This window comes from Python bivittatus, unplaced genomic scaffold, assembly GCF_059951505.1.
Source record: "Python bivittatus isolate LINGU-HERP-01145 unplaced genomic scaffold, Pbiv_v1 ctg000610_np1212, whole genome shotgun sequence".
In the NCBI taxonomy this organism is placed as follows: domain Eukaryota; kingdom Metazoa; phylum Chordata; class Lepidosauria; order Squamata; family Pythonidae; genus Python; species Python bivittatus.
In genome coordinates, this window is record NW_028277088.1 from 55,579,095 (window position 1) to 55,605,258 (window position 26,164).

At 38.8% G+C, this 26,164-nt stretch overlaps 1 protein-coding gene across 5 annotated transcripts in view; it reads right to left on the reverse strand.

The window, feature by feature from the left end:
* EZH2 (enhancer of zeste 2 polycomb repressive complex 2 subunit) overlaps nucleotides 1-11,625 on the reverse strand; it is a 60,145-nt gene extending 48,520 nt beyond the window's left edge. For 3 of the 5 annotated variants that reach the window (XM_007428542.4, XM_007428541.4, XM_025166851.2), the window contains exon 1: nucleotides 11,463-11,625. The gene's annotated coding sequence lies outside the window, so the exon portion shown is untranslated. Of the gene's footprint in view, nucleotides 1-11,458 lie in introns of all 5 variants that reach the window. The other 2 variants (XM_015888126.3, XM_025166852.2) reach the window with 1 other exon arrangement.
* Between the last annotated feature and the right edge of the window lie 14,539 nt (nucleotides 11,626-26,164).

Below are 26,164 nucleotides of genomic sequence, written 5' to 3' on the forward strand. Positions count from 1 at the left end.
CCTATTAAGTTCTCAATTGTTTGAACCGATTAAGGGCCAACTAACAATGTTGGGTAATCAGATGCTAGGTCAAATAAACTATTATTTCTTTAATAATAATTATTTCTTTGCTGCACAAAAAAGTGCTCAAGTATAACATTCACATTCAAAAGACAGCCATAGTGGCCAGACAAGCAGGTTCTCTTCATTATTTACTGTTGCCATTCAGGTAAATGGTGCCAAGTTTATTAACACAACAGTTGACACAGTCACAGTTAGCAGCTCCAAATGTTAAAGAAACCACAGTACACAAGCGTTCAGCTAACAGTGCAATCAGTGTGTAATAAAATTCTCTTCACCGGTAAAAAGTATGCAGTTAAATGTACGGAATTAAGTGTATGAAATTGCCATGTGATATTCTATGCTATGAAAACTTGCTCCAAACCTGGGGGGGGGGGAGAAGGAGGGACTATTTTAACATGCAATGTTTAAAATTTCTTGACACAAGCTTAAAATATCACTAAAATTGCATTAAGACCTAAAATAATTTTCTACAAATTTACACTGTATTTCTGAATTCAAAAAGATTATTTTGATCTTACCAATATTAACAAATTAAAGGGGAAAAAACTTCTGCTGCAGAAGCAGTTGATGCAAAATCACCCAAGGATGAATTACTATTGCAAATTTATTTATTTATTTATTAAATATATATATAGCTGCACATATGTAATTCTGGATGGCACACACAATTTATGCACAATTCCCTTTTACTTGTTCTATTTTTCCATTTATGCCATCCTTTTTCCATATCAATTTGGAATTTATGATAAAAAGCTGTAACAAAACATTTCACACATTTATGTATATTTCTCCTAACATATGTACTTCATATGCACTTTCTTCAATATATATTTTATGCAATATAATCTAATGCATCATTCTATTTATATGCACATTTTTGTGCACAGATTTCATATATATATATATATATATATATATGTATATGTATATATATATATATATATGTATATGTATATGTATATATATATATTATATACACACACACACACACACACACACATATATTGTCTGAATGTTTCAAGCTGAAAACTGATTCACAAAATTCAGAAAAAGTGCATATACCTGTGAATACATTCTGCTTAAAATATAAGACTGAAAAATATGACTAGTTAAGTTTGACTTAAAATGTGAATTAATTTGTCCCCTATTCTTAGGGGACTACACATTTTATTCTAATGTGCCACTTATTGTAACAGCTAATTAAGCTGTTACTCTTTTGCTTCAAGAGGGCCAGGTCCTGATATCCATCTCTTGCTTCTGACAGACAGAAACTCAGTCTTGGAGGCCATCATCAATCACTGCATTTGGAGAACAAAAATGAAATTGGAACAAGGTTGCACTTTGGTTCCTGCATGCTGAACTATATACCATAGATTCATTAATTTTCAGTTGTTACATAAAAGGATTATTATTTAGAAAAAAAGTACCTTTATTGCTACTATATTAACTTGGTTTAATATGTTTAGCTAAAAGTTAAAAATATATACAAATCTGAATCAGGAACACTACAGTCAATATAAGGCTAAAATCAACTGTCACTGCACAATACTTTTTTCAGCTCAACAATACTACAGTAAACTTTCTCTGAAGCAGGCTTTACAATATATATCCGCAATTTGTGACTGCTAGACATAAATTGTAATTCACCAGCCAGGGATAGCAGTCCGCAAGGGGCTTAATAGTTCCTGCTGTTTACCTGGGTCTATTAAAATTGGGGATAAGCATCAATGACCCAGTTCAGAGTTCAGTTTAAAAGTATTACATACACCTGTTTTAAAGACTTAGGGCAATATCCATTACATTGTACCTATTCAAACTGGGGACCTGTGTGAGAACAGTGGGGAAAACACTTTCAAAACTGGCATGCTGCACTGATAAATTTAAAGTACAGGCAATGCAGTAATGTGAATCTAGATAACTCTTAGTGAATTGACACCTGCCACAAGGCGCATGAATACAATACACAAAATACTTTTTTTTTTTTTTTGCAACATAAAGGTATTTAAAACATACAATCAGAATCAGATGGGTCCATTCAAGCACTGAGTCTAATTTCTTGCAAAGTTCAAGAATCCAAATTAAAGCATAGATGGCTATCTAGATTCTGTTTGAATGCTTTCAATTAAACACCTCTCTTGCAAATTGTTCTAGTTTTTTCTAACATTCAGTTGGAAACTTACTTCCTGTAACTGAATCCATTACTCTGTGTCTGTACCCTAAAACAATAATGATCTTCCTCTATGTGACAGCCTTTCAGTTATTTGAAAGTGCAATCACATCCCTAGGGTTTACATTTCCAATTCCTTTTAAATATTTTTAATAAGTACTATGAGGGTTGAATGAAAAGTCTGCCTCTACCTCCATAACTTTAGTTTATACAAGGATGTTTTAATAAATGAAACAGGAAAATAATCCTTAAGATAAGCTCTTTTCTTACCTCTATTTACTTCTCTACCATTTACTACACAATTCTGCAAACTTTTTAAAGCTGTCACAAAAGAACTTAACACTCTGTCTTTTCAACCAGGTCCTGATAGTCCTTTGTACATCTGAGTCAAAGAGATGCCCATAAAGATATTCCTTCAACTTTGGAAAAAAGTGAAAGATGCATGCTGCCAATCTGGACTGTATGACAAATAAGTAAGACTGTGAAATCCAACTTCACAATTGTTCCTGTGAAATGCCAAACTTGGCAAGCAATGTCCCTTTGAGTGATCTGCTGATTGTCCTTAATTGGTTCATCAATCTTTCTCTTATGACATCAAGCTGCTGTCATAAGCCATCCACTTCAATCTTGATCACACAAATCAGCTCTTCCTGGTTCACTATCTTAACATTTTTTTGGTTCAACAATGCACAGTACTCACTTCAAAACAGGCATCACCATAAACAATCTGCTTTCAAAGGTGAATTTTAATTGCAGGGCCTCCTTTGACAGTAAAAAATTCAATCACTGTGCATTGCTTAAAGCATGGTGATGAGTACTCACTATGGGCTTTCATTTCACAAACAATTGCAACACAAACTTTTATCACAGCAACTTTTTGACTTGCTAACTGAACCAATTTAACTGTTCCTTTTTTTTTAATCTACATTATGGAATGCTAGCAGAGCATTTATGACAGGTTTGTTTATCTCTCTGGCATCAAATGGAAAGAAAGCCATGCAAAAACAAATACATTTCTGAATGATCTGAAAGATTCACAAGTCATAAATTCAGTGGAGAGGTAATTCATTTAGATTAGAAGATCTGATTATTAATAAGATAAGATCTTTGGAGATTCTTATTTCACAATGGCTTAGTTCACTTGACTGGTTTCAATATCTTCAAATAAGTAGCATAATATTAAAAGAGTTACAGAAACAAATGGAACACATAGAGATTTGAATGAATTTGAAAATGTTACGATACGTACTTTGGAGCATCTGCTGGGCCTTATAAATTGATGAGGAAGTATGACTCAGAACTGGAGTAAATCAAAAACTGCATGATTAAATGGATACAGAATTTAGATACAATAATAAATATCCAACAATGGGAAATTAAATGGAAGAATTTACACCAAAATTTATATTTGGAGAAAATTTGCACATTTTATCATTGATATATTCCGCAGTCCTGGTTGTGAAAAGGGATAGTTCATTTTCTAAAAATTGCTGGAACTGCAATGATCAGGTTGGATCATTCTTCGATATTTGATAGCAATGCTGTAAAGCTCAGTAATTTTGAAAATTAATTCATACCAGAATGAAAAAATCTTTAAAAGTTCCCACCTCAACCTACAATACTTTTACTAAACTTTACAAAATCATATTTTCCCACAAGGCACACCAAATTAGCTCCATATATGCTAACTACTGCAAGGATACTACATGCCTTTTATTGGAAAGTTTGATCCCTTCTACATAAGAATGGTTAACTAAGTTACAGTAAGGGAGTATACTTTGATGTCTAGAATTAACTTTGTATCTTGTACTTTGTATCAAAAGTAAATCTGACACAGAATTTAATAAAAACTGGAAACCATTCCTGATTTCAACATAGTTCAGTACCCAGATTTGTACTACAGGTAGTCCTTGCTTAACAATCACTTGTTCAGCAACCATTCAAAGTTACAGTGGAGCTGAACGAGGAGACTTATGACCAGTCCTCGTAGTTACAACCATCACAGTGTCCCCATAATCACGTGATCACAACTCAGGCACTTGGCAACTGACTCACAATGACAATGGTTGCAGTGTCCCGCGGTCACATGCTCGCCATTTGAGACCTTCACTGCTGGCTTCTGACAAGCAAAGTCAATGGGAAAGCTGGTAGGAGGTTGCAAATGGCGATCACACGACATCATGCTTAACAACTGTTAAGGATTCACTTAATGACAGCAACTATAACTGCCATTGTTAAGTTGGTGTGGTCACATGATATCACACTTTACAACCACATCACTTAGCACCTCCCTGAGGAATTCACACTGTTGTGACTGGCTGACTTTGGGAACTGGGGTTTCAGTCTGGGAAGATTCTTGCTAGAGGTTGTAGCTAATAAACATAGCTGGACTGAATTTACTTGGTCTCTTGGAGTTCCTTGGGCTAGGCCTGACATCAGTCTTCCCAGACTGAAACCCCAGTTCCCAAAGTCAGCCAGTCACAACAGTGTGAATTCCTCAGGGAGGTGCCAGTCTCATCCTCTTGTTCTTCCCACACTCTTCTGGTGAGCTAAGAAAATGTTTATCTCCCTGAACCTGGCCTTCATAATTCCACTCCATCACAGGAACTCCCAACATGTGTCACTACATGATTCATACCTCTTTCAAAAACGTGTACAGGTAGTCCTCAACTTACGACCAGTTATTTAACGACCATTCAAAGTTATGACGGCCTCGGAAAGGGTGCTTTATGACCCATAAAGCACTCCACATCATAAAATGTGGATGGAGGGGAGGGAAAACCCCTTGGCGGGCTGCAGAAACAAAGCTCAAATCCTGAAGGTTTCAGTTCCATTCCTGCAGCCCCACAAAGGATTTCCCCTCCATGTATGGAGGGGAGGTGAAACCCTTCAGTGGGCTGCAGGAACATTTGAGAGTGAAAGGGCTGCCTACCGGGAGGATTTTAGCTCCATGCGAAGCTGAAACCATCTGGCAGGCAGCCCTTTCACTCTCAAAGAGCAGCCTGCCAGAAGGATTTCAGCTCTGCACAAAGCTGAAATCCTTCAACAGGCAGCTCTTTCGCCCTGCTTAACAACCCAGGAGTTCGCTTAACGATTGCAACCAGGAGTGCCCAGATTGCAGTCGTTGAGTGAAGCAGTCATGTGGGCGTCTTGCTTAATGACCACTTTGCTCAATGATCAAGATTCCGGTCCCAGTTGTGGTCATTAAGAGAGGACTACCTGTAATATGCTTTTGAAAGGCATCACCAATATGTTCTCCTTGTTTAGGGAGGTTGGAGTGATAGTAGACACCAGTAATATTTTTCGTATTATTCTTTCTTTTTGGCTAACTGTCAGCATCCAAAAAAATTAGCCATCCTACAATGTGACTCAAGCTGAGACCCCATTATTACATTTCCACTTCCTTCTACAGCATATAAGCCATTATCTGAGGTCTTTCCTTCAAGATATCTATCTCTAATCCCACAGAATGTAGTTTAAAGCCCTTCTCATCAGCTCACCATAGTTTAGCCACAGTTTTACCTTAACAGGTGCAAGCCATCTCATCCCTGCAGCCTATGATCAAGATAACTAAGACCATGGTCCCAGAAAGCAAATATCTCCATCAACACCATTTCCACAGTCATTCACTTGTAATTATTCTAGTACTCTTCTATAAGCTGGAAAGCTGGGTAACAAGATATTCATGACTTTCCTTCCTAGATCTTCTTTGCAGTATCTGTTGTCTCCATGTAGGAAAGAATAGTTGCCAGCAGATTATTAAGTCTTGAAAATGGGTTTGTTGCATACCTGGCCCCTGCCCTTGCTTCACAATGGGTCCAGTGAGCCCAAATTTATTTTAGTTTCTCGTAATAGTCACTCTTTGCTCTCTTTAGAAGCACAGCAGCATCCTCAATACCCTCCAATGATACAGTCCTCTTTCCTGTACTACACTGCTGTTCTCTTAAAGGCTCAAATCCTATCTCATCTGCAAAGGTCCTTAAAGCATTTCTAAAGTTCCAATAATGCAGAATTCTTCTATGACACTTGCTTCTTGTCCACTGGACTTGATTCTTTCTTTGATTCTCTTACTTATGCAGAGGTGTTTCCTCTTGTCAACTCCTACGGCAGTTCCTTCTTTATAAAATAAATCTCTGTCTCTTAAGTGTGGCTATTTGCTACTCCAGTCTTTTGACTTTTTCAAGTATCTCTACAAGCCTGCAAATATATGCCTGATCGCTTTTAAGCAAGAGCACAAAATATGCCATATGCATTGCAGGCTATGACTTTTGTCTTTATTATTGTTTAAGGCACCTTTTCAAGTTAATCAAGTGTATGCTGTTGAGTGTTGCTGATGAGACCTCCATTAAAGGGCCAGGAGAAGGCCATTTTTTCTTACTAGAATACCATTTTCCTGTTAATGATCACCAACGCAAAAATGAAGCCATCTGACGGCGTGACTCAAGAGACCTATAATTTTCTAGACAACTTACTGAAGCATCAATCCATTGCCCAAAAATGGCTAGAAAACGACTGCTAGGAATAAAGGGACATTACATGACAATATAATACACAGAAAACAGTTCTTCAACTATGTTATGAAAGAATTAACATACCTTCTGTGATTTTCAAATCTAATATATTTGTTAAACAAACACACACTAATTTTCTTATAATTCTTGCGAGGATTCTGTTCTTTTTTAATTCAAATTATTTGCCTGGTGGGGGGCGCGGTGGCGCAGCGGCTTAATGACGCTGAAAGTTGCCGGCCAGAAATGGTCGACGCTTCAGCGGTTCGAGTCCAGCCTTCACGTTAGCAGGGTGAGCTCCTGTTTCCTCCCCAGTTCCTGTAAACCCAACAGTTTGAAAACTCACGTGAGTAGATAAATGGGGACTCTCACTCTGGTGGGAGGAAAAATGCTGGTGGCGCCTTGCAAAAAAAAAAAAAAAAAGGAGTCAGGAGCAGTTGCCAGTAAGCACGAAAAACCGTGCGTGCCCAAAAAGGGCGCGAAGCAACGGAAACCCCGCCTCCTGTGCTCGCCAGCTGGGCTCTGCTCTAGGAAGGAGGCACTGGCAAACCACTTCCAAAACACCTTGCCTTGAAAACTGCAAAAGGACTCGTCCAAACAGTCACTGCAGAGTCGGTAACGACTGAGCGTAGATTAAAAAAAATAAATTTGCCTGGTGAAGGAACTACTGGCCCCTACATTCACAGTTATATACATATGACAAACCTATAATTTTGTTCTCTTTCAGGGTAATCAGTATTATGCAAAGCTCAGAAATAAAGATACAACAGAGAAAAACCAAAAAAAAAAAAAAAAACCAAAAAGGGAATATGCCTAAATTTAACTTACACCAACACTATTTACTATACTTCTCCATATCCTCCTATCCTTGCCAATCATCCTTGCTTCCACCACATCCATACAATGATTCATGTTGTCTGTATAAATTTCTATTTTCATACACAGCCAGAAAACTCCAGGTGACACCAATTCATGCTTTCTGACATATAACTTAATTCTTTTTTCCATTATTAAACCTACCCCTTCACTTCCATATTCATTAATCCCACTTGAAAAAATCAAGATGCTTTCATTTAGATCCATAACATCCTTCCCTTTTCTCTTAGTTTTACACACTCATAACACATCTTTTTTTCTTTAATTCATTAATTTATATTTTACATTTATCCTCCTATATTCCAAGCTGCATTCTTCTCCATAATAGGCAGACTAGATTGCCAACCTTAGTCATACCCTTTTAACATGCAGTGTACCTTGATATACTAGTGAGTCTTGCTTCATTTTGACCAGTTTACCAGAAGCACAACCAAAGCCCATTTTCACCCCAAGCATGCTCTTTCTAGTCTAAGCAAGCTGAATTCTCTAATGAAGCAACTTTCTTGCAGCAAGCCAATATACCGTTGTTCATATCCCATTACCTAAAAGGTACATGCAGTCATTTAGGTTTCAGACTGCAGAACCTGCTACTTAAAAAAAAAAAATTCTCAGAGCCTCTGGTCAACTGGCACAGCTCTAGCAATAGAAAGCTGGCAATAAAAAACTTCTGCTTATTGTAATTTATTTATGCAAATTATGTATTAAAACTATTAAAACTGCACAAAAATGTATGGCTCAGTTTCTCCACTTATTCCAGTATAAAAATTTAACTATTCCAATGTGCAAAATTAAACCTGAATTTCACAATTACTTGGTCAGTTAATGTTCTAGACAAATAAATCAGTGTTAAGTGACTAGGATGTGACTATTTTTCCTCAGAAAAATTGTTATGAATGCTCCTGGCTGAATTCTAGAGAACCTTATTTTTAATTTAGTCTCTCCAGAACCTCATCAAAAACACAAATTCTTGCATTATGACAATGTGATTCTGCTTTGGTCATCTGTTCCTTCTTGACTGCCCCCTCCCTTTGCAGATATCTCTGATATCTCTGATGCACCTAGCCATATCATTGCAATTGCTGGATATTAAATTTAGGCAGATAACAAATTGTTTTTAAACCCATACTGTTTTACTTTGTCAGTGACAATATTTATCACTCAGAAAGGCTAAAAATTAATATTTTCCTCCATTTCAATTGCTCTGATAGGTGGAAGCAAACATAATTAGAACTATAGCAGATTTGCAAACCAAAACTATTTAACCCATTTTATTTCAATCCACTGTGGCTCTCCTGGACTTGCTGAACTACAACTTCAGCAGCTTCAGGCAGAATGTCCAGTGAAAAAGGATGCTGGTAGTGTAGCTCAGCAATCTTTAGAGATTGCTGGTTCTCCACTTTGGGTTTATTTATTTATTTATGTAAAGTATCTTTTATGCTTGCCAAGAGTGTTTTTAATGTAGTGGGATAAAAATGTGAAAGATAAATAAAGTAAGTAAAAAAAATCAAACCACAAGTCTGAAAAATCCTGATGTATGTGGCACAGCCCTTTCATGCACTAATAGTGTTCAAAATCCTTGAGGAAGTATCTTACTTAATTCTGATTACACTGTATCAGTAATGACTGACAATTCACATGTATGTCTGTACAAAGCAGTAAGAGTGGACCAATATGTGGGATAGAAGAAATACTATTATTTATTAGATTATAGCCATCCCACTCCAAAAGACAATATCTACAGAATTGCTGCTAATGTGAAGGGAAACTACAGTAAAGAGGTTGGTATTTTATTACAAAGTACTATTTACATTTTCAAATAATCTGTACATGAAATACACAGTGGGCCAGAAATTCTCTCATTAATTTCTTCACTGTAACTAACAGTATCAGGAAATATAGGTTTAAATAGGCTTTTTTCAATACCACTGTTGCAGTCGGACACTTACCTACATAATGTGGCTTTTAGCCAGTTAAACATAGTATTTTCTTTTAAAGTTCTTGCTCATTTTGTTCATAATACTAATTATTTCAAAATTGCATCCTATTATAGGTACAAAAAAAAAAAAGAATACTGCAAAATACAATAACAGTTTTTTTTCTTAAGATAAATCTTTGTAAGTTATATGCCATAGTGACCAATACAGCAGTATCATTTTCATACAGTGTGCAAAGCTGCTGGTGGTCATATAAATCAACTGGAAGTTTTTAGATCAATTAAAGAGATGCTATTGATTAGTTGAGCAGTTCAATTCAAAAGAAACAATTTTATAAAAATGCAAATATTTACAAAACTTCAAATGTCACTTCTTAAATGAGGCTGTTACAGTATAGAATGTTATTTCCAAGGCAATACATACTGAGACATGTCCAGGGATTATCTGAAATGAAGAATACTTCCACTGATAAAATATTCTTAGCGAAAATCCATTATGGGATAAAATTGTTCAGGATAATCACTGTTTGCCAGATTTCAGTCTGCTTATACAATTTAAGTGTCTGAATATTAGCCAGTTTAGATACTGGTATTTAAAGCAGTGAATGAACTGAAAAAAGATCAGTATTTTATTAATGGTTTGTACCAGTACTGTCCCATGAGAGACTTAGTCATCCCTATTCAGAAGTCAATCTCTTCAGTTCAAGAATATTTATTTCTAAATAGGTATATATAGAATCACAGCTGGCATTTTTACATTTTGGAAATTACAACACTGAAACTTCTTCACTGGCAACTCATCTTCCATTCCACACCCAGATTATACAGAACAAGTAACACTAAGAGTCATAAGGCTTAAAGCTCTCCTGTCTAGAACCTCCTTTTGGAAGTCATTTTCCTTTGTTACCATTAAGTAAGACTTCTAGTATGTGTTTCAATTAAACAATTTTGAATTCTCAGTAATTTACAAAGTGATCTCTCTTTCAAACAATTACTGCAGCCCAAAATAGAATGCAGTGAAGAAAGTCTTGTTGGATTTGAGCAAGGAAGGACAGGAATACATTCCATTTCTAAAAAGATAACCTGTTCTGTCCCTTCCTTCTGCAGATGAGCTTCCAACTCTTTAACCATCTGCCTGTTCAATCACATTATTGTGTCTGCAGATCTCTAAACACTTAGGAGGACAAGAAAGGACCAGTTCGAACAAAGGATAATTTTCATTCAGCATTTGTTCTCCTCACATCCCAAGTGTTTGCACCTCTTGGCTTCCATTTGAAAACATTCTTATAGAACACCGGTGCCTCAATTCTCATGAAGGAACCTGGCCCTACGACAGGAGATTCAACCTCACCCTCTCTCACAATTCTTTAAAATTCTTTTAAAACAAGTGTCATACTGAATACCGATTGCCTAAATAGCCACGTACTATCCATGGCACCCAGCATTTATGAATCTTTAGTGATGTGTTATGTGCTGAACGAAGGAAAATGACAATTCCGTCAATTCTGAGCAATCTCAGCTTCCCAAAGAAACACCTTCCCTTTCTCATAGGTTCACTTCTATCCCGTTCTAACCTCAATATGACTCCCATGCGCCCTCCCACAGACATCCCCCCATTTATCCTAATTTCTCCGAAGACTTGCCATATCTTCATAGCCTCGCTTACCCTACTAGTACCCCCTTCTAATTCAAGTCCTATTTAACTAGAGGAGGGGCGCTTAGAGACACCACTCCCAGGCTGCCCTTCGTAGGAAGCCCCGCCTCCCTCGCCCTATAGACAACCCCCACCTTAACTTGCGTGAGCCCCATCCCCCGCCCCCAAGCACGACAAAGAGCCCCTGAGCGGGTGTGTCTTTCTCTTCCTCTGCCCGCCGCCCGTTTCCTCGCTAGCCCGCTCCCTGGTAGCAGCACCTACTCCGCCGCCGGTGGCTTCCCGCCCACCGCGCTGCCTTTCACTTTCTGTCCGTGCGTCGGGTTCACTTCACTGTTCTTCCCCGTCTTCTTGTCCTCAGCTTCGGACAACAGAGCGCCAAACCCGGCGGCGGCCCAATGGCCACCGCTCTCATTGGAGAGAACCTGCCGTCGTCCGGATTGGATAGTTTCTCCCCTTCTCCGCCCAGCGGGGATAGACTTCTACCAATCGGCGGCGAAAGGAGGCGGTGTCAGAGCAATCGAGGGGTGGGGAATTCGCTTCTCCCCCCACGTGCGGGGCGGGAAAGGGAGAGAGAGGGAAGTTCTTTGTTCTCGCGCTGCCTAGAAGAGACTGGGAGTTTTCCCCTTCCCTTCTTTCAAAATCTTAATGTCCCTTTTTACCGCCAAGCTCTGTTCCCGTTTCCTCTATGGAAATACGTGGCTGAAGCGTGGAAAGTCTTCCTTCTCCTGAGGTGGGATCGGAAAAAGAAAATCCAAGTCCTGTCCGAACGTTGGGAATAAGTGCCCCAGCGGAGCACTAGCTCAATCAGCTTTTTAAGGCGGGCTGCCGTTAACGGTTTCAACAGCTGGAGGGCTTTTTTGCGCGCGCGCAAATCTCTGAGCGCGCCAGCCGTGGAACAGAAACACACGCCTCGAGACCGGGCTATCCGCCCGTCTCCCGCCGTCGCCTATCACAGGCGCCACCCACCCTGTGAGAAGCCGTTTGCTCGGATTACGAAGCGGACGTGGGCAAATCGCTGTTGAGGAGCGAGTTTGCACAAGATATTTCCCTGGTTTAGAACACGAGTTATGTTCACCAAACACGAGTTTGGACATGAGTTATGTACATCAGAGGATGTTCAATACATCCGTTAAACAAAGAAATACTAATAAGGGAATGGCGCTTTTGTTTTCAAATTCAACTGCAAATCATATCACACAATAACGTCGACAAAGACGACAGTTATCTTGAACTTACAATCATATACCTCCCGCGCTTTAGAAACGTAAGCTTCAAGCGGATATAAAGCGTGACACATATAAGCATGAGCCATATTTTTTTTTTTCAAACAAGTAACGTTGCATTGTAGTGTTCACTTCCCTCTCCCCACTTCCCATGCTTGGGGAGATAATTGTAATCATGGTACTTAATTTTGGCCGGTCGGTGGTAGTACAGTTGATCTTCAGTATCTTTATTCAGAAGAAAGTCCCACAGGTTTTGTTTGCAGGACATACAAATCCTTAGTTAATTTACCCATGATGTATGGAATTAACCACTAAAGTCAAGTGAAAAATGGGACTAAGATTAAATATACAGATGACCAAATTAAAGGCAATAGGTACAGCACCCAAACTTAGAATTAACAATGAAGAAATTGAAGTGGTGGATAGGTTCTGTCTTTACTGTCAACAGTAAAGGAACCAGCAGTCAAGAAATATCCTGCAGACTAGCCCTTGGTAAAGTAGCAATGAATCTTAGAAAATAGAAGCTGTAATGTGTCTATACGTTCAAAGATCAGAATTGTGCAAGCAATGGTTTTCCCTGTGACATACTATGGAAATGAAAGTTGGACTTTGAAAAAGTAGGAGAGAAAGTGCATTCACACTTTTGAAGTTTGGTGCTGGAGAACACTCCTGAGAATATCTAACCTAACCTAATTTAACCTAACCTTTTTTTTTCCCCACTGTGGAAAGAGCTTTTTTGTGGTGGTAATCAAGAATGCTATTGGTCTCAGTCTTGTTTTCCTTTTGGCACTAGATGAAGTACTCTTTTAATGTTACAAAAATTGTTTAAGAATATTTAATTCTCAATGAAATTAACCTAAGATAACCAAGAAAACAACAAATGGATCATAGAACAAATCAATTCAGAGTTTTTATTCAAGGCATGAATGAGCAGGCTCAAATTATCACATTTTGGACACATTATGCATAGACCTAACTCTTGAGAAGTCTATGATGCTGAGTAAATTGGAAGGAAAGAGAAGAGGACAACCAGTAGCAAAGTGGATGGACTCAATTATAGGGATGATGTGTGCATTGTTGGAAAACATGAAAGACCAGGTTTGGGACAGATCATTAAGGAGAAAGTCTATATATGTGGTTGTGACACAAATGTGATGGCACATAATCAATAGTCAGTCATGGACTTAACCCAACTGTCTGTTTGCAGAACTGAATAATAATTACACAGACTAGATTCATGCAGCTTACTGTGGTTTGTGGTTCAGTGTGTTATATGAATGCAATTCTTGTGTTCAGAAGAATAACTGAAACTATTTTTTTTCTACACTGCTGACTGTAAACTCCTTAGGGGAAGAACTTTAATATTTTGCTCACATCTTGTTATGTGCTAAGGGCACAGATGATACTGTAATAATAAAGATACAAGTGTACAAAACAACAGAATACAAGTTAAAATCAATTAATATGCATATCATTACATTGTTTTTATTCATTTGATGATGTTCTAGGTTGCTCAACTCCCAATTACAAACAAAACAACAATCTAGTTAAAACAAACAACTATTATAATAAAATTGCTATTATGTTGGGTTTCAAAGTTAATCCAAGACTTCATGGCTATAGTAGAAAAGGGCACTTCCAGATAAGCATCTCCTAGAACTAATCAATCATTGCCATATTGCAAGTACAATTGCATTTGATTTTCCACATTTCAAAAAAAAAAAAAGGTTGTATGTGCATGCAGTAGGTCAGCAGAAAGCATTTGAAAGAGGTGTATTGCCGTGTGCAACTGCTGCAAGTGAAGCACCTGTCTGAATTGTTAAAGCAGCTACATCTTTTGCAAACCTCATGTGGTTGCTTTAAAAGTTGCTCCCAACTATTAGGTGAATTTATATAAACAGCCATTTCTTTATGTACATCTTTCACATGTTTAACACACACCTATTGTACAATACTTACACATAGAAGCGATGTGCCACATGACCATTATGGAAAGAGCTTTTTCGTGGTGGCAATCAGGGATGCTGTTGGTCTCAGTATTGTTTTCCTTTTGGCACTAGATAAAGTATTCTTTTAATGTTACAAATGTTTTTTTTAAGAATATTTAACTCTGAATGAAATTAAGTTGATTTGGCAAAGAAGTGATGGTCAAGAATAGAAAAAAATTAACAGTGTGTTGGAGAGATTAATCCTAGGAAGATTAATCCTATGACAAATTTGACAAGGATAACATTTCAGTTACAAAGCAATGTGGAATGAAATGGCTATAGAAGCTAGTCATTGTGAATTAAGCAAGCAATTCAATTTGTTAAAGACTGCAGTAAAGAGATAAGTTTTCAAAGATGATGGAAATTCCACACCTGTATGGGACCACTAGAGAGCCAGTAGTGGTTAAGGCATCAGGCTAGAAACCAGGAGACCATGAGTTCTAGTCCTGCCTTATGCATAAAGCCGCTAGGTGACCTTGGGCCAGTCATTTTCTCTCAGCCCTAGGAAGGAGGCAGTGGCAAACCAGTTCTGAAAAACCTTGCCAAGAAAACTGCAGGGACTTGTCCAGACAGCCTCTGAGAATCAGACACAAGTAAAGGGATAGGAAAAAAAATGGGGCCACTACTGTGAAGGCCTGAACTACCACATTTAAAAGACCGAGCTATTTTCCTTTTTTCAACAATGAGCATACTAAGGGAATCTCCAAAGCATATCTTAGGGCTTTTCACCACTTGCATCTAATCATAGCATAGACATGCCCTGGCAATCAGTTTTTTGTGCCATGTCCTCATGAAATTGCTCACATCTTTTCCCCAACCTATATTGAGGCAGGTTAAAGTCATCCTTAGATGTTCTGGTGTTCAAATAGTATCTTTGTTAGTGTGAAAAGGTGCTACTAGACTCATTTTTGGCTACCATAGATTAACATGGCAGTCCTACAAGTAAATATTTTGTGATCAACCTCACAGCCAGTCCAACCTTTACTCAAGTGGAGGATCCACCTTTTGGGCCAATTTGGAATATTTACTGTATATTTCACCTGCTTGGCAAAGTATGGTCTGAAACAGCTCATATCAGTACAAAAAGGCAGAAGGTATAAAACCATAAGACAGGAAATGGACTTTTATATTCAGTTCAGGCTAGTCTGATCTCTTATAGTTTGAGGCTAAAATCATCTTTCCCCTTGTCCATGTAGTCCCTACTCAAATTATCTGTTGGATGTTTTTGGTCAAGTAGGACCAAATAAGCTCAGTGCATCTCTTCTTTTTCTAGGCATTAGAAACAGCCAGTTTGATTTCCCCTTTGCTTAAGGGTACCAGATCTGGAATACAAGAATCTGGTTGACCATTAGAAAGCAGCGAACCATTTAGTTTATCATATTTTTATCAATGTGAGGAATGCTTGATTTATTTTTAATTACAGCTCCACTAACTTGGAGCAATGCCTTGATTTCAGTCGCATCAGCTTGATGCCACACTTCAAAGATATCAAGTCCCAGCATAACATTTGGAACTCATAAATGGCATTTAAAAACAGTGATAGTTCTTGACAAAGCAATGATATTTAAACAAAATATTCAACAAAATTATAGCAGCCATTTGGAAATACTTGTTTTCTTCATTTGTATTTTAAAGAAAGAATTTTGAGAGTGTGCATGCTACTATTCAAATAATAATAGGTCATTCTGATGAGAATTTAACATAATTTGTTCATAATTAATGTATGCCACACCAGGAGAATAACAGATCAGCAGAGCATCCTGTTAGCATAAATTTGGAGCTTTTTCTCCTGTCTGTCTTTCCACTATATCACTTAAGTCTTTAGCTCAATAGAACAGAAGAAATCATTTTGCAGCTAAGGTACGATCAGCAAGAATACTAGAATGGCAGTGTGTTATAAGGGGTCTTGTAGAATATATTGGCCACAAAGGTAGTGGCCATTTAGGCAGTTATATGGGAAAAACCAGGTTGCAGCAGGCTCTTCTATGGTGCAAGTTAGATTTCTTTTTGCATTTGTAGTGCAACTAATTTCCATAGTAGTAATTTGAATGCTTATTTATAGACCGGTCATCTTTCTGTTCTGCTTGCCATTATTTTAATATTTTAATTAAAGATTTGTCACCTTTACAAAAGTTCTATTTTCTGATGCAGGATTGTTTTTTGAACTCAAATTGCAAAATTGGTCTGGAGATTTGAGGTGGAGGAGGGAGAGATTCATGAAGCTAGAGATACTAACCAATCAATACAGTCAATTGTTTTTGGGGGTTTTTTTAACTCAGCTTTTGCAGGAAGAAATCAGATGCACGATGATGAGTCCATTGCTTGGAGGGGCATATTTCCAATGATAGTTTTTATGTAACCACTGTATATATTCATAAAAGTAACTCCAAGTGAATTCATCACAGTATACTTCTATGCAAATAAGTTTTGCCATAAGTGCAACAAGAACAAATATTTTGCACCTAGAACAGTGACCATGATCCACTAAAGAAATAGTTAAAAGCCGTCCCTCCAATTAAGCATAAACAATAAATTATGTTCTAGAGTCTCAATAGTATATATTCACTAATCTAGGAAAGAAAGATACTATTAATGGTTTTGATTATATTATTTTTAACTATATTTAATTTCCACTTTTCTTTTGTCTTTGTTGTGCCATGCTGGGAGCCAGTCAGGACTGGGATTGTAAAACAAAACAATTCCAATCACAGGTTTCATGTTAGAAGTAAAATCTACCACGTGTTTGTCAAACACTGCATATGTAAAACCGTATTCACTTATTTATAAATAGGTCATTTAACATTTGGTTTTTCATTTTAGCATATTTGAAAACAAAGCTTATTCCTGAATCTTTGCACATTCATATCCCTATTAATTTGTCTAACATTTATCCCAGTTTTTCCTGAAAGCTCAGAATGAAGTCCAGCAAGTACAGATGACTAATTCAGTGGAGTGAATGAAACGGCCTAATTATGTGAACACACTACTGGGCTGTTTGTTTTTCTATGATCATTTTTATGCATGAGCATCTCACTTGTTAAACACACCATACACTTGTGTGGTCCTCATCATTTCTGGAGGCTGACAATCAGATTATTATCTATGATATTTGTATATAACCTATTCTCTAAGGAATTCAAGACAATATAGTTTTGCCATTTAATCTTCACACTTCTGTAATACTATAAAGACAAATTAGGTATTGAAACAGAATGCTGAGTGTCATGGTTGAATTAGAATTTTAATTTAGACCTCCTCAGTTCCTAACCAACATATAAACCACTACAGCATTATCAAAGTATTTAAATCAATGAAATATGTAATTTATGACAGGAACTACGATTCTAAACATTTATTTGTAAGTCCCACTCAAGATGAATTATTTTTCATTAAATGTAAAATTACATTAATACAATCTTAAAGCACACTTAATTAAGCCATACAAATTCATAATAACTAGAATTTTCCAAAGCAAAATCTAAAAATACATTAACTTTAATAGTAAACAGAGTGGTCTTGAAGACCAAAGATTGTCCAACTGAAGAAAACACTTAGTTTAGAAATCACAATTGGGAAGAAAGGGCACTTTCACATAAGAGCTTTGTATCACTGTTGGATGAATTCTAGACCTGTCTGATTTCATAAAACTGGTGGTCTGGGGAAAATTCATGATGCCAAGGATGAAAACCCTGCTGAATGTGTCTGGGTGAATATTGAGGGGAAAAGGAACAAAATGACATTGTTACAGGTGTGTACTACAAGCCACCCAATCAAGCAGAAGATATAGATGAAATCTTTGTAAAACAAATTGCCAAGGTATCCAGGAAATACACCATCATGATAATGGGATGTTTCAACTACCCTGACAACTGGGAATCAAACTCTGTGGTAAGCAGAAATAAAAACAGATTCTTGACATGCCTTGCAGACAACTTCATTGTCCAAAAGGTGGAGAAGGAAACTAGAGGATCAGTGATATTGGACTTAATACTTACTAACAGGGAAGAAGTGGTCAGAGAAGTAGAAACAATAGGAACATTGTGAGAGAGTGACTATGTAATCCTAAAATTCACCATATTGCAGGCAGGGAGAACTGAAGGTAGCCAGAGTAGTGTTCTAGATTTCAAAAGAGCTGACTTCAACAAGCTATGGGAAAAAGTAGGAAGTACAGGGAATCCTTGGGTTATGATGGCAATTGGGACTGGATTGCATCACTAAGTTATGCAGTCATAAAATGCAATGTCACGTGACAGCATCACTTAGCAACGGCAATCCCAGCAGTCCCACTTGCCATCGTAACTCCAGGACTGTGCAGGTTGTTAAGCGGGAACAGGTAGGAGTCCCAGGTAAGGAGCACTGGGGGGGTGCCGCAGGTGGGCACTAGGGAGTGTGGGCGGGTGCTAGGGAGTGCAGGTGGGCTGGCAGGGGCCGCAGGTGGGCACTCGAGAGCACAGGCAGGCTGGAGGGGGCTGCGGGCAGGTGAGGGCCACGGGGGAGTGTGGGTGGCCAGTGATGGCTGCAGAGGAGTGCGGGCAGGCCAGCGGGGACTGCTGGCAGGGGCTGCAGGCAGGCAGGGGGTGCTACAGGCATGCACACTCTACGCAGCACGGGCAGGGTACTGTGGGAGGGGGATGCTAAGGACCATGAGAACCCTGGGATCTCGTACTTCATAGTGAGGCTCCTCGGGAGAAAGAGAGGTGGGAGCAACTTACAGGAGCAACTTGTGACCTTCCCTGGTGGCTTCCCCATTGACTTTGCTTGTGGGAAGCCAGCAGGAAAGGTCACAAATGGCAATCATGTTGACTGCAGCTCTCTGTGACATCATAATTGTGAGCCAGGCTCCCAAGCACCCAGATTGCAATGATGTGACAGCAAGGACACTGCAATGGCCACAACTTTGCAAACCGGTCATAAGTCCCCTTGTTCAGCACTGTTATAATTTTGAACAGTCACTGAACAAATGGTCATAACTTAAGGACTACCTGTATTCCATAGGTGGAAATCCTGAAGAAGAGTTGGGGAATTATTAAATTCTAGACAAAACAGTACCAAAGAGAAAAAGGGAGACACCTGATGAGACTGGTGTGGTTGCACCAAGATGTCTCCAACAAACTGAGAAACAAAAAAGGCAAGTTTTTAAAAAATGGAAATAAGGCTAAATAACAAGGCAGAATATCAGGAAATAGCCTGAAGCAGCAACAATGTATCAGAAGGGTTAAGGCTCAGCATGAGCTCAGGTTAGCTATGAATGCCAAGGGTTCTTTGGGTATGTGTGGAACAAGAGGAATGTTAAGGAATAGTTGGCCTACTGCAGAAGATGGCAAGATGGTGAGAGGCAATAAGGCTGAATTACTTAATTCCTACTTGCATCTGCCTTTTCACAAAATGAAAAAGTGATCCAACTTTTTGGAGGTGCATCATAGGGAGAAGAAGAGAAATGCAGATCAAAGTAGGTAACGGTAAGAGAATACTTTGTTGCTCTGAAGAAATTTAAGTCTCCTGGGCTGGATGAATTACAACCCAGGGTGTTAAAGGAACTGGCAGATGTTATCTCAGAGCCACTGCCTGAAATCTTTGAGAAATCCTCAAGCACAAGGAAAGTGCCAGGAGACTGGAGAAGAGCCAATGTTACTCCAATATGTAGACAGGAGAAATTTTTTTTGATCCAGTTAACTACTGACCCATCAATACCTGGGAAAATCCTAGAAAAGATAATCAGGCAGTAGACCAAGGGAATGTGTGGATGTAGTATACTTAGACATTAGTAAGGCATTTGATGAAGTAGACCATAGCCTCCTTCTTGATAAACTGGGGAAATGTGGGATGGTTGGTCCCACTACCAGATAGATTTGCAGTTGGCTGAACAACCATAGTCAATATGTGGTCCTTAACAGGTTTATGTCCACATGGAGGGGGGTATGTAGTGGGGTACCTCAGGGTTCTGTCCTGGGCCCAGTACTCTTCAACATGAGTGGCTTAGATGAGAGAATAGAAGGAATGCTCATAAAATTTGCACATAACACAAATGGGGGGGGGGGGAGGATTGCTAACACCCCAGAAGACAGGCTCAAGATTCAAAAGGACCTTAATAGACTTGAACATTGGTCCCTATCCAATAAAATGTTGTTCATTGATGAGAAATGTAAGGTTCTGCATTTAGGCAAGAAAAACCAGATACACAGGTACAAGATAGGTGGTACCTGGCTTAGCAATAATACTTGCAAGAAGGATCTGGAAGTCTTGATAGACCACAGATTAAGCATGAGCCAGCAGTGTTCCACAGCTGCCAAAAAAAGCCAATGAAGTTTTGGGCTACATCTATAGAGGTATAATGTCAAGTTTACAGGAAATAGTAGTATTGTTCCATGCTGCACTGGTCACACTGCATGTGGAATACTATGTCCAGTTCTGCCTGCCACAATACAAAAAGTTCAGAGAAGAGTGACAAAGATAGCGAGAGACTTGGAGGTTAAATCCTACAAAAAGCAGTTGAAGGAACTTGGTACGTTTAGCCTAGAGAAGAGAAGGCTAAGGGAAGACATCATAGCAGTGTTCTAAAACATGTAGGGATCTCATAAGGCAGAGGGTGTGGATTTATTCTTAATAGCACTCAAGGGTAAGACAAGAACCAATGGCTAGAAGAAACTTGAAGAAAGAAGTTATAATTTCCGGATAATGAAAGCTATTAAGCAGTGGAATAGCCAGACTCCTGAAGTTGTAAGGGTTCCATCACTGGAGATTTTCAGGAAAAGAATAGACAGCTATTTGTCTAGGATGGTATGAGGAGTCCTGCAATGTGCAGGGGTTGGACTAGAAGACCCCCAAGCTCCCTTTCAACCCTATAATTTAGGGGGGTATTGAATTTATTTCTGGTTCTGCTCTTAGATGCTTGAAACCAGAGTACATCTAGTTTTTCCTTTGAATCTCTGTGGCTCTGCAGAACTTGTGGGCAGTGTGTTTTCTTACTCTAGCTTTACTCTGCCTACTGGCTTCTGACTCAGGGCAGCCATTTCACTCCCCCATCCCCGCTCCCCCTGCCAGGATTTATCATCCTGCCCCTGGTTCTTTTCTGCATGCTTTTCTTATAACTTATCTGCCCACCCCATCCAATGTTGATAAAACTGCCAGTCACTATCATTTCACCTTCACAATTCGCATGAGCTTTTAACAGAGGAATGGCAGTTTGGCAGCGGGAAGCGACCACTCACAGAGAGAGACAGACAGACAAAGAGATTTACAAACAATCAGAGTCACACAGCATGTACTAAAAACATGGAGTGGGGACATTAGCAATGTATTTTATTTCCCCTTTTTGTGTTGAGTACAACTGAAGGGATTTAGTTACTCTAGGACTAGCAATAGCTCCAACAAGGGGATACTGACAACATGACATTTTTTGTACTATCCTACTGATCAGCTGGAGATGTGTTCCCTCCTCCTTCATTGCATTCTGAGGATGGATGAATCAAGCCAATCATGAGTTAGCTTGAAACTGCTTGGTAAGAGATTTTGAAGAAGAAATAATAGCTATATATAAGTGCCCCAAAGTGACTTCTGTGCCATTCCCTTCTGGGAAAATTTCCACACCACACTTCACTTGTCAATGTTATGATTTAAATAATTCCCTCCCATTCCCCATACTTTATAAGAATACAGCATAAGCTTGTTGGGTTATATTACTATCATGTGAATTTGGTCCTCATTCTGTTATAATATCTGCTACTTTCTGGTACTGCCAATTGTTCTGCAGAACCACTGCAACCACCCTGTTTCATCAAAAAATTCATCCTCTACCTCCTCCTGTTCAATTCTAACAGAATTAAGACAGAATGGTAGGCTGGTCTGCCTCAATTCATTTCAAAATGCAGTACTGTCATGCAAATCTACAACGGCACAAGCTTTTTTGAAACACATCTTTCATCACCAAGTTCATTGAATAACTGAAAGATATGCCTTCGTACGGCAAATAGATTCACGTGAATAATACGGCTGAAAATCCAGTTCTCAAACATCACAGTGAATACTATAATCTACTGGCTGATCAATGATGCCTTAGCGATTAATCAAAGATATATCATGACCATGACAGCAAACTACTTGACTACACTGCAAACATAGGTAGAAAATATATGTGTACAGAAAATCTATAAAAACAATTATGTGCATACTGTTTCCTATCGGGTGATGTTTTCATGTACTTTTATTAACTCAAAGTATTTCTCTTATGGCCTTGCAGGAAACACAGGTAGATGACAGTGCATGGAAATTTAATCTTGTATATCAGAAAGATATAACCATCATGTATAATCCTATCTGTTGCCTTGGGTGTGGAGAAGTGAAAGGGCAATATGCTCTGCCCTTATCCATTTATTAAGGGATAACATATCACATGACAAAGGAGACCAACCAGGCCCTTTATTTCAGACAAATATGGAGACCCTGCACAGAGATTCTCTTCCTGTAAAATAGAACCTTCAGTTCATATCAACTATTATTCTGGGACAGATGAAAGGGCAGCACTTTAAATCCATTTACAAGGACACTTTTTGCCCCATCCATTGGGCACCATACCAGAACAACAATTTGCTATTCTAGCTAGGGAAGATCAGCTCAGCCTAAACTACATATACAAGTAGTCCTCAGCCTATGACCATTGATTCAGTGACCATTTGAAGTTACAACAGCACTGAACGAATGATAGTTACAGCCAGTCCTCAGAGTTCTGGCTGTCCCAGCACCCCTGCAGTCATGTGATCACGATCTGGGTGCTTGGCAACCCATTTGCACTTATGACCGTTTGCCAAGCACCCCACAATCACGTGATCGCCATTTGCAACATTCCCTGCCAACTTCCCCAGAAAGTCAGTGGGGAAGCCATCAGGGAAGGCTGCTGGGATAAGTCTCCCTCACCCACACACCCTCCTCCAGCCCTTCTGCTTTTGTGCCACACTAGCCACTTGTGCACCCCAGCCGTGCCTCTCGACCCATGCTGCACCCTCATACACTCTGGCAGTGCCTTTCATGGACCTACCCCAATCCTCCCCCGCACCCCCATGCACCCCCTCACGCTCCCCCCCCCCCGGCAGCAACCACCTACTTCCAACTTCCTGCTAGCTTCCCTTCTGACTTTGGTTGTAGGAAGCCGGCAGGAAGTTCCTTGCCTAATGACTGTGGGATTCAGTTAACAATGGCAACTAGCACTGCAGGGATTGCCATTGCTAAGCGATGCTGTCACGCTTTACGACTGCATCATTTAGTGGTAGTAATTCCAGTCCCAATTGCCATCATAAGTCGAGGACTACCTGTACATGCCAACATATTGCTCAACTTTTCTTACAGGCCTTGAAGCAGGGGTATTTCTAGCCAGATTGGTGTGCTTTAGTTATTAATTTTTTTCCTAAGTTACATCTCATCTTTTGTTATTCTGGGCTAAATAAAACATACCATTTTATAATCATTGTAAAACATAAAATTAAAGATATTGGGTGGGTTGGCAGGAAGATTGGCAATTGTAGTAAAAAGATGGAAGGGAAGGGGGTTTGAAGGGCCAGTGGGAGGACTGATAGCAATAGTGGGAAGACACTGAAATAATTATTGTAAATTGTCAGGAAACCATGATTGATAGCAGTTAAATGTGATTTTAAAATAAAGATTGGGAGGTGAGCTGGCAGGAAGATCAATGGCAGCAAAGGAATACATTAGGGAGATGGGAGGTGTACATCAGAACCTCCTGATGCCTAATTTAAAAAGCACCCCTCCCTTGAAAGACTGGTCTCCCTTCACTCTTTGTTCCTTACCATTAGAGAGTGGGAGTGAGGGCAATTCATGCCTTTCTTGGTTAACATATATGAACCACTAAAGGAGAAAATGATTGTATAAAAAGTAATGTAAAAATCAATAAAATAGTATTTTATATATAATAGAAAGTTCACATGTTGTACAACATCAGCCCTACTTGGCAACAAATCAGGTACAGACTAAATGCCCAGGTTTTTCAACTGCTGGGGAGAGAAGAGAAAAACACGTGGTAGGATACATAGCTTGATGGGTGGTGCAGGACTTATAATAATGTCCAAGTATAAATACGTTTGGAAATTATTTTTCTTGTTCAATATAGAGTAAGACTTACTGTAAGTTTAAAACAGGACTTTGTGTAATTTGCAACTCATCAAATTGAACGTTGCCTACCAGCCATCTACTATGGGCTATCAGCCAGGACATGTCCCAAGCTCATTTTGTCATCACAGGCAACATAACCTGATTTATTAATCACCAGATGGATAGCTATATGTGGATGGTTAGTTATATTCATATGGTTGGTGAATCACAAACTGTGTGGGCTTGTTATAATATAGTTGGCCATATAATTAAAGATATTTAATTATGTCCTACCCTTCCTCCGAGCAGCTGAGGACAATGTGTACAAGTCTTCTCTAACACTCCCTATATTCTCCTATATCCTTGTGAATTAAGCTAGGGTGAGTGTTGCCATCAGATCAAAATCACCTAGACAGCTTCAGAGTACTGTAATTAGTTCTATTGCAGTTCTAGTCTAAAATGCAAACCACTTATTCCATACTTGAAAAGTATGCTTACAAATATTTTCATGCATTACAATATTACCCCAACCAGACTCATAAAAGTCGTTTTCAGAACTGAATTTGTGGTGTGCTCGGATATCGAAAAGGCCAACATATATGGACAGGAGGAGGATGGCTGTGTTCCTGCTAAAAGAATCTGCACACTGTTTTCTTCTCCCTGATTACCGAATTCCCTCACCTGCTGAGAGATGCCTCAGTTACCAATTTCAGTTAAAATATCTGTGAGTCCAGGGAATGATACTTTGCAGGATTCTTTTGTTGATTAAGCCACTTTCTGAGTTTGGGCTGCATTTCACAATTATTACAGTATTCATATTCCATACTTACAAGGCTCTGTCTTCATAATGGTTGACCAACACTAATGTTAAATTCCTTCTCTTTTATGGGAAGGAATGGGGAAACGTTCAGAGGAAAGTTTAAAATCATGGGACTGTGAAAGCTTGACACAGTTTGCATGATGTTATAGTGGCCAGATGATCCACTTTGTGGTGATATGTTTTTAGCCTGCAATACTCTAGAGGGAATGTAGTGCCTGATGGCTTGATAATCAGATCCAACATCATACAAAAACACTTCAGGTTTAACTACAGAAATACTCCCATTAGCAATTTTGGGTGAGATATTTGTATGTGTTTGTTTAATTGAGGGCTACAGCACCACCCAGCAGACTAGCCATCAGGTTTTCCATCATAATCCCAAACCTAAAAATAAAGATGTAGAGGGATTTCCTATTTTACCTACAGAGGAGGAATAAAATCTTAACTATATGATGACAGTTACCTTTGAAGAATGAAACTTCTTTATTAGGAAAGCACCTTTAAGTAGTTTTGATTGGCATCTAGCCAACTAAATGCTAGAAATGCCAAGTAGACAAACAAAAAAAGAGAGTGGGGGGAATGAGCTACAAAGGACAGCATTCAGTCTGCTGTTGTGTTTTCCTAACAAGCTTCCCAGAATAACTGCTGAAAAGTTGTTTCAGTTATACTGTATTTAAAAAATACCAAAATGTAATGAAGTTATGAATAATAACCGAAATCCGAAATATTTCAATTAAGCACTGAAATCAGATGATGAGTACAAGTTAAAACATACCTATGTTTGTCTTGGGAAGCTGCTATTTGTGAAAAGAAAAAAGAAAGTTAAAATTGGAT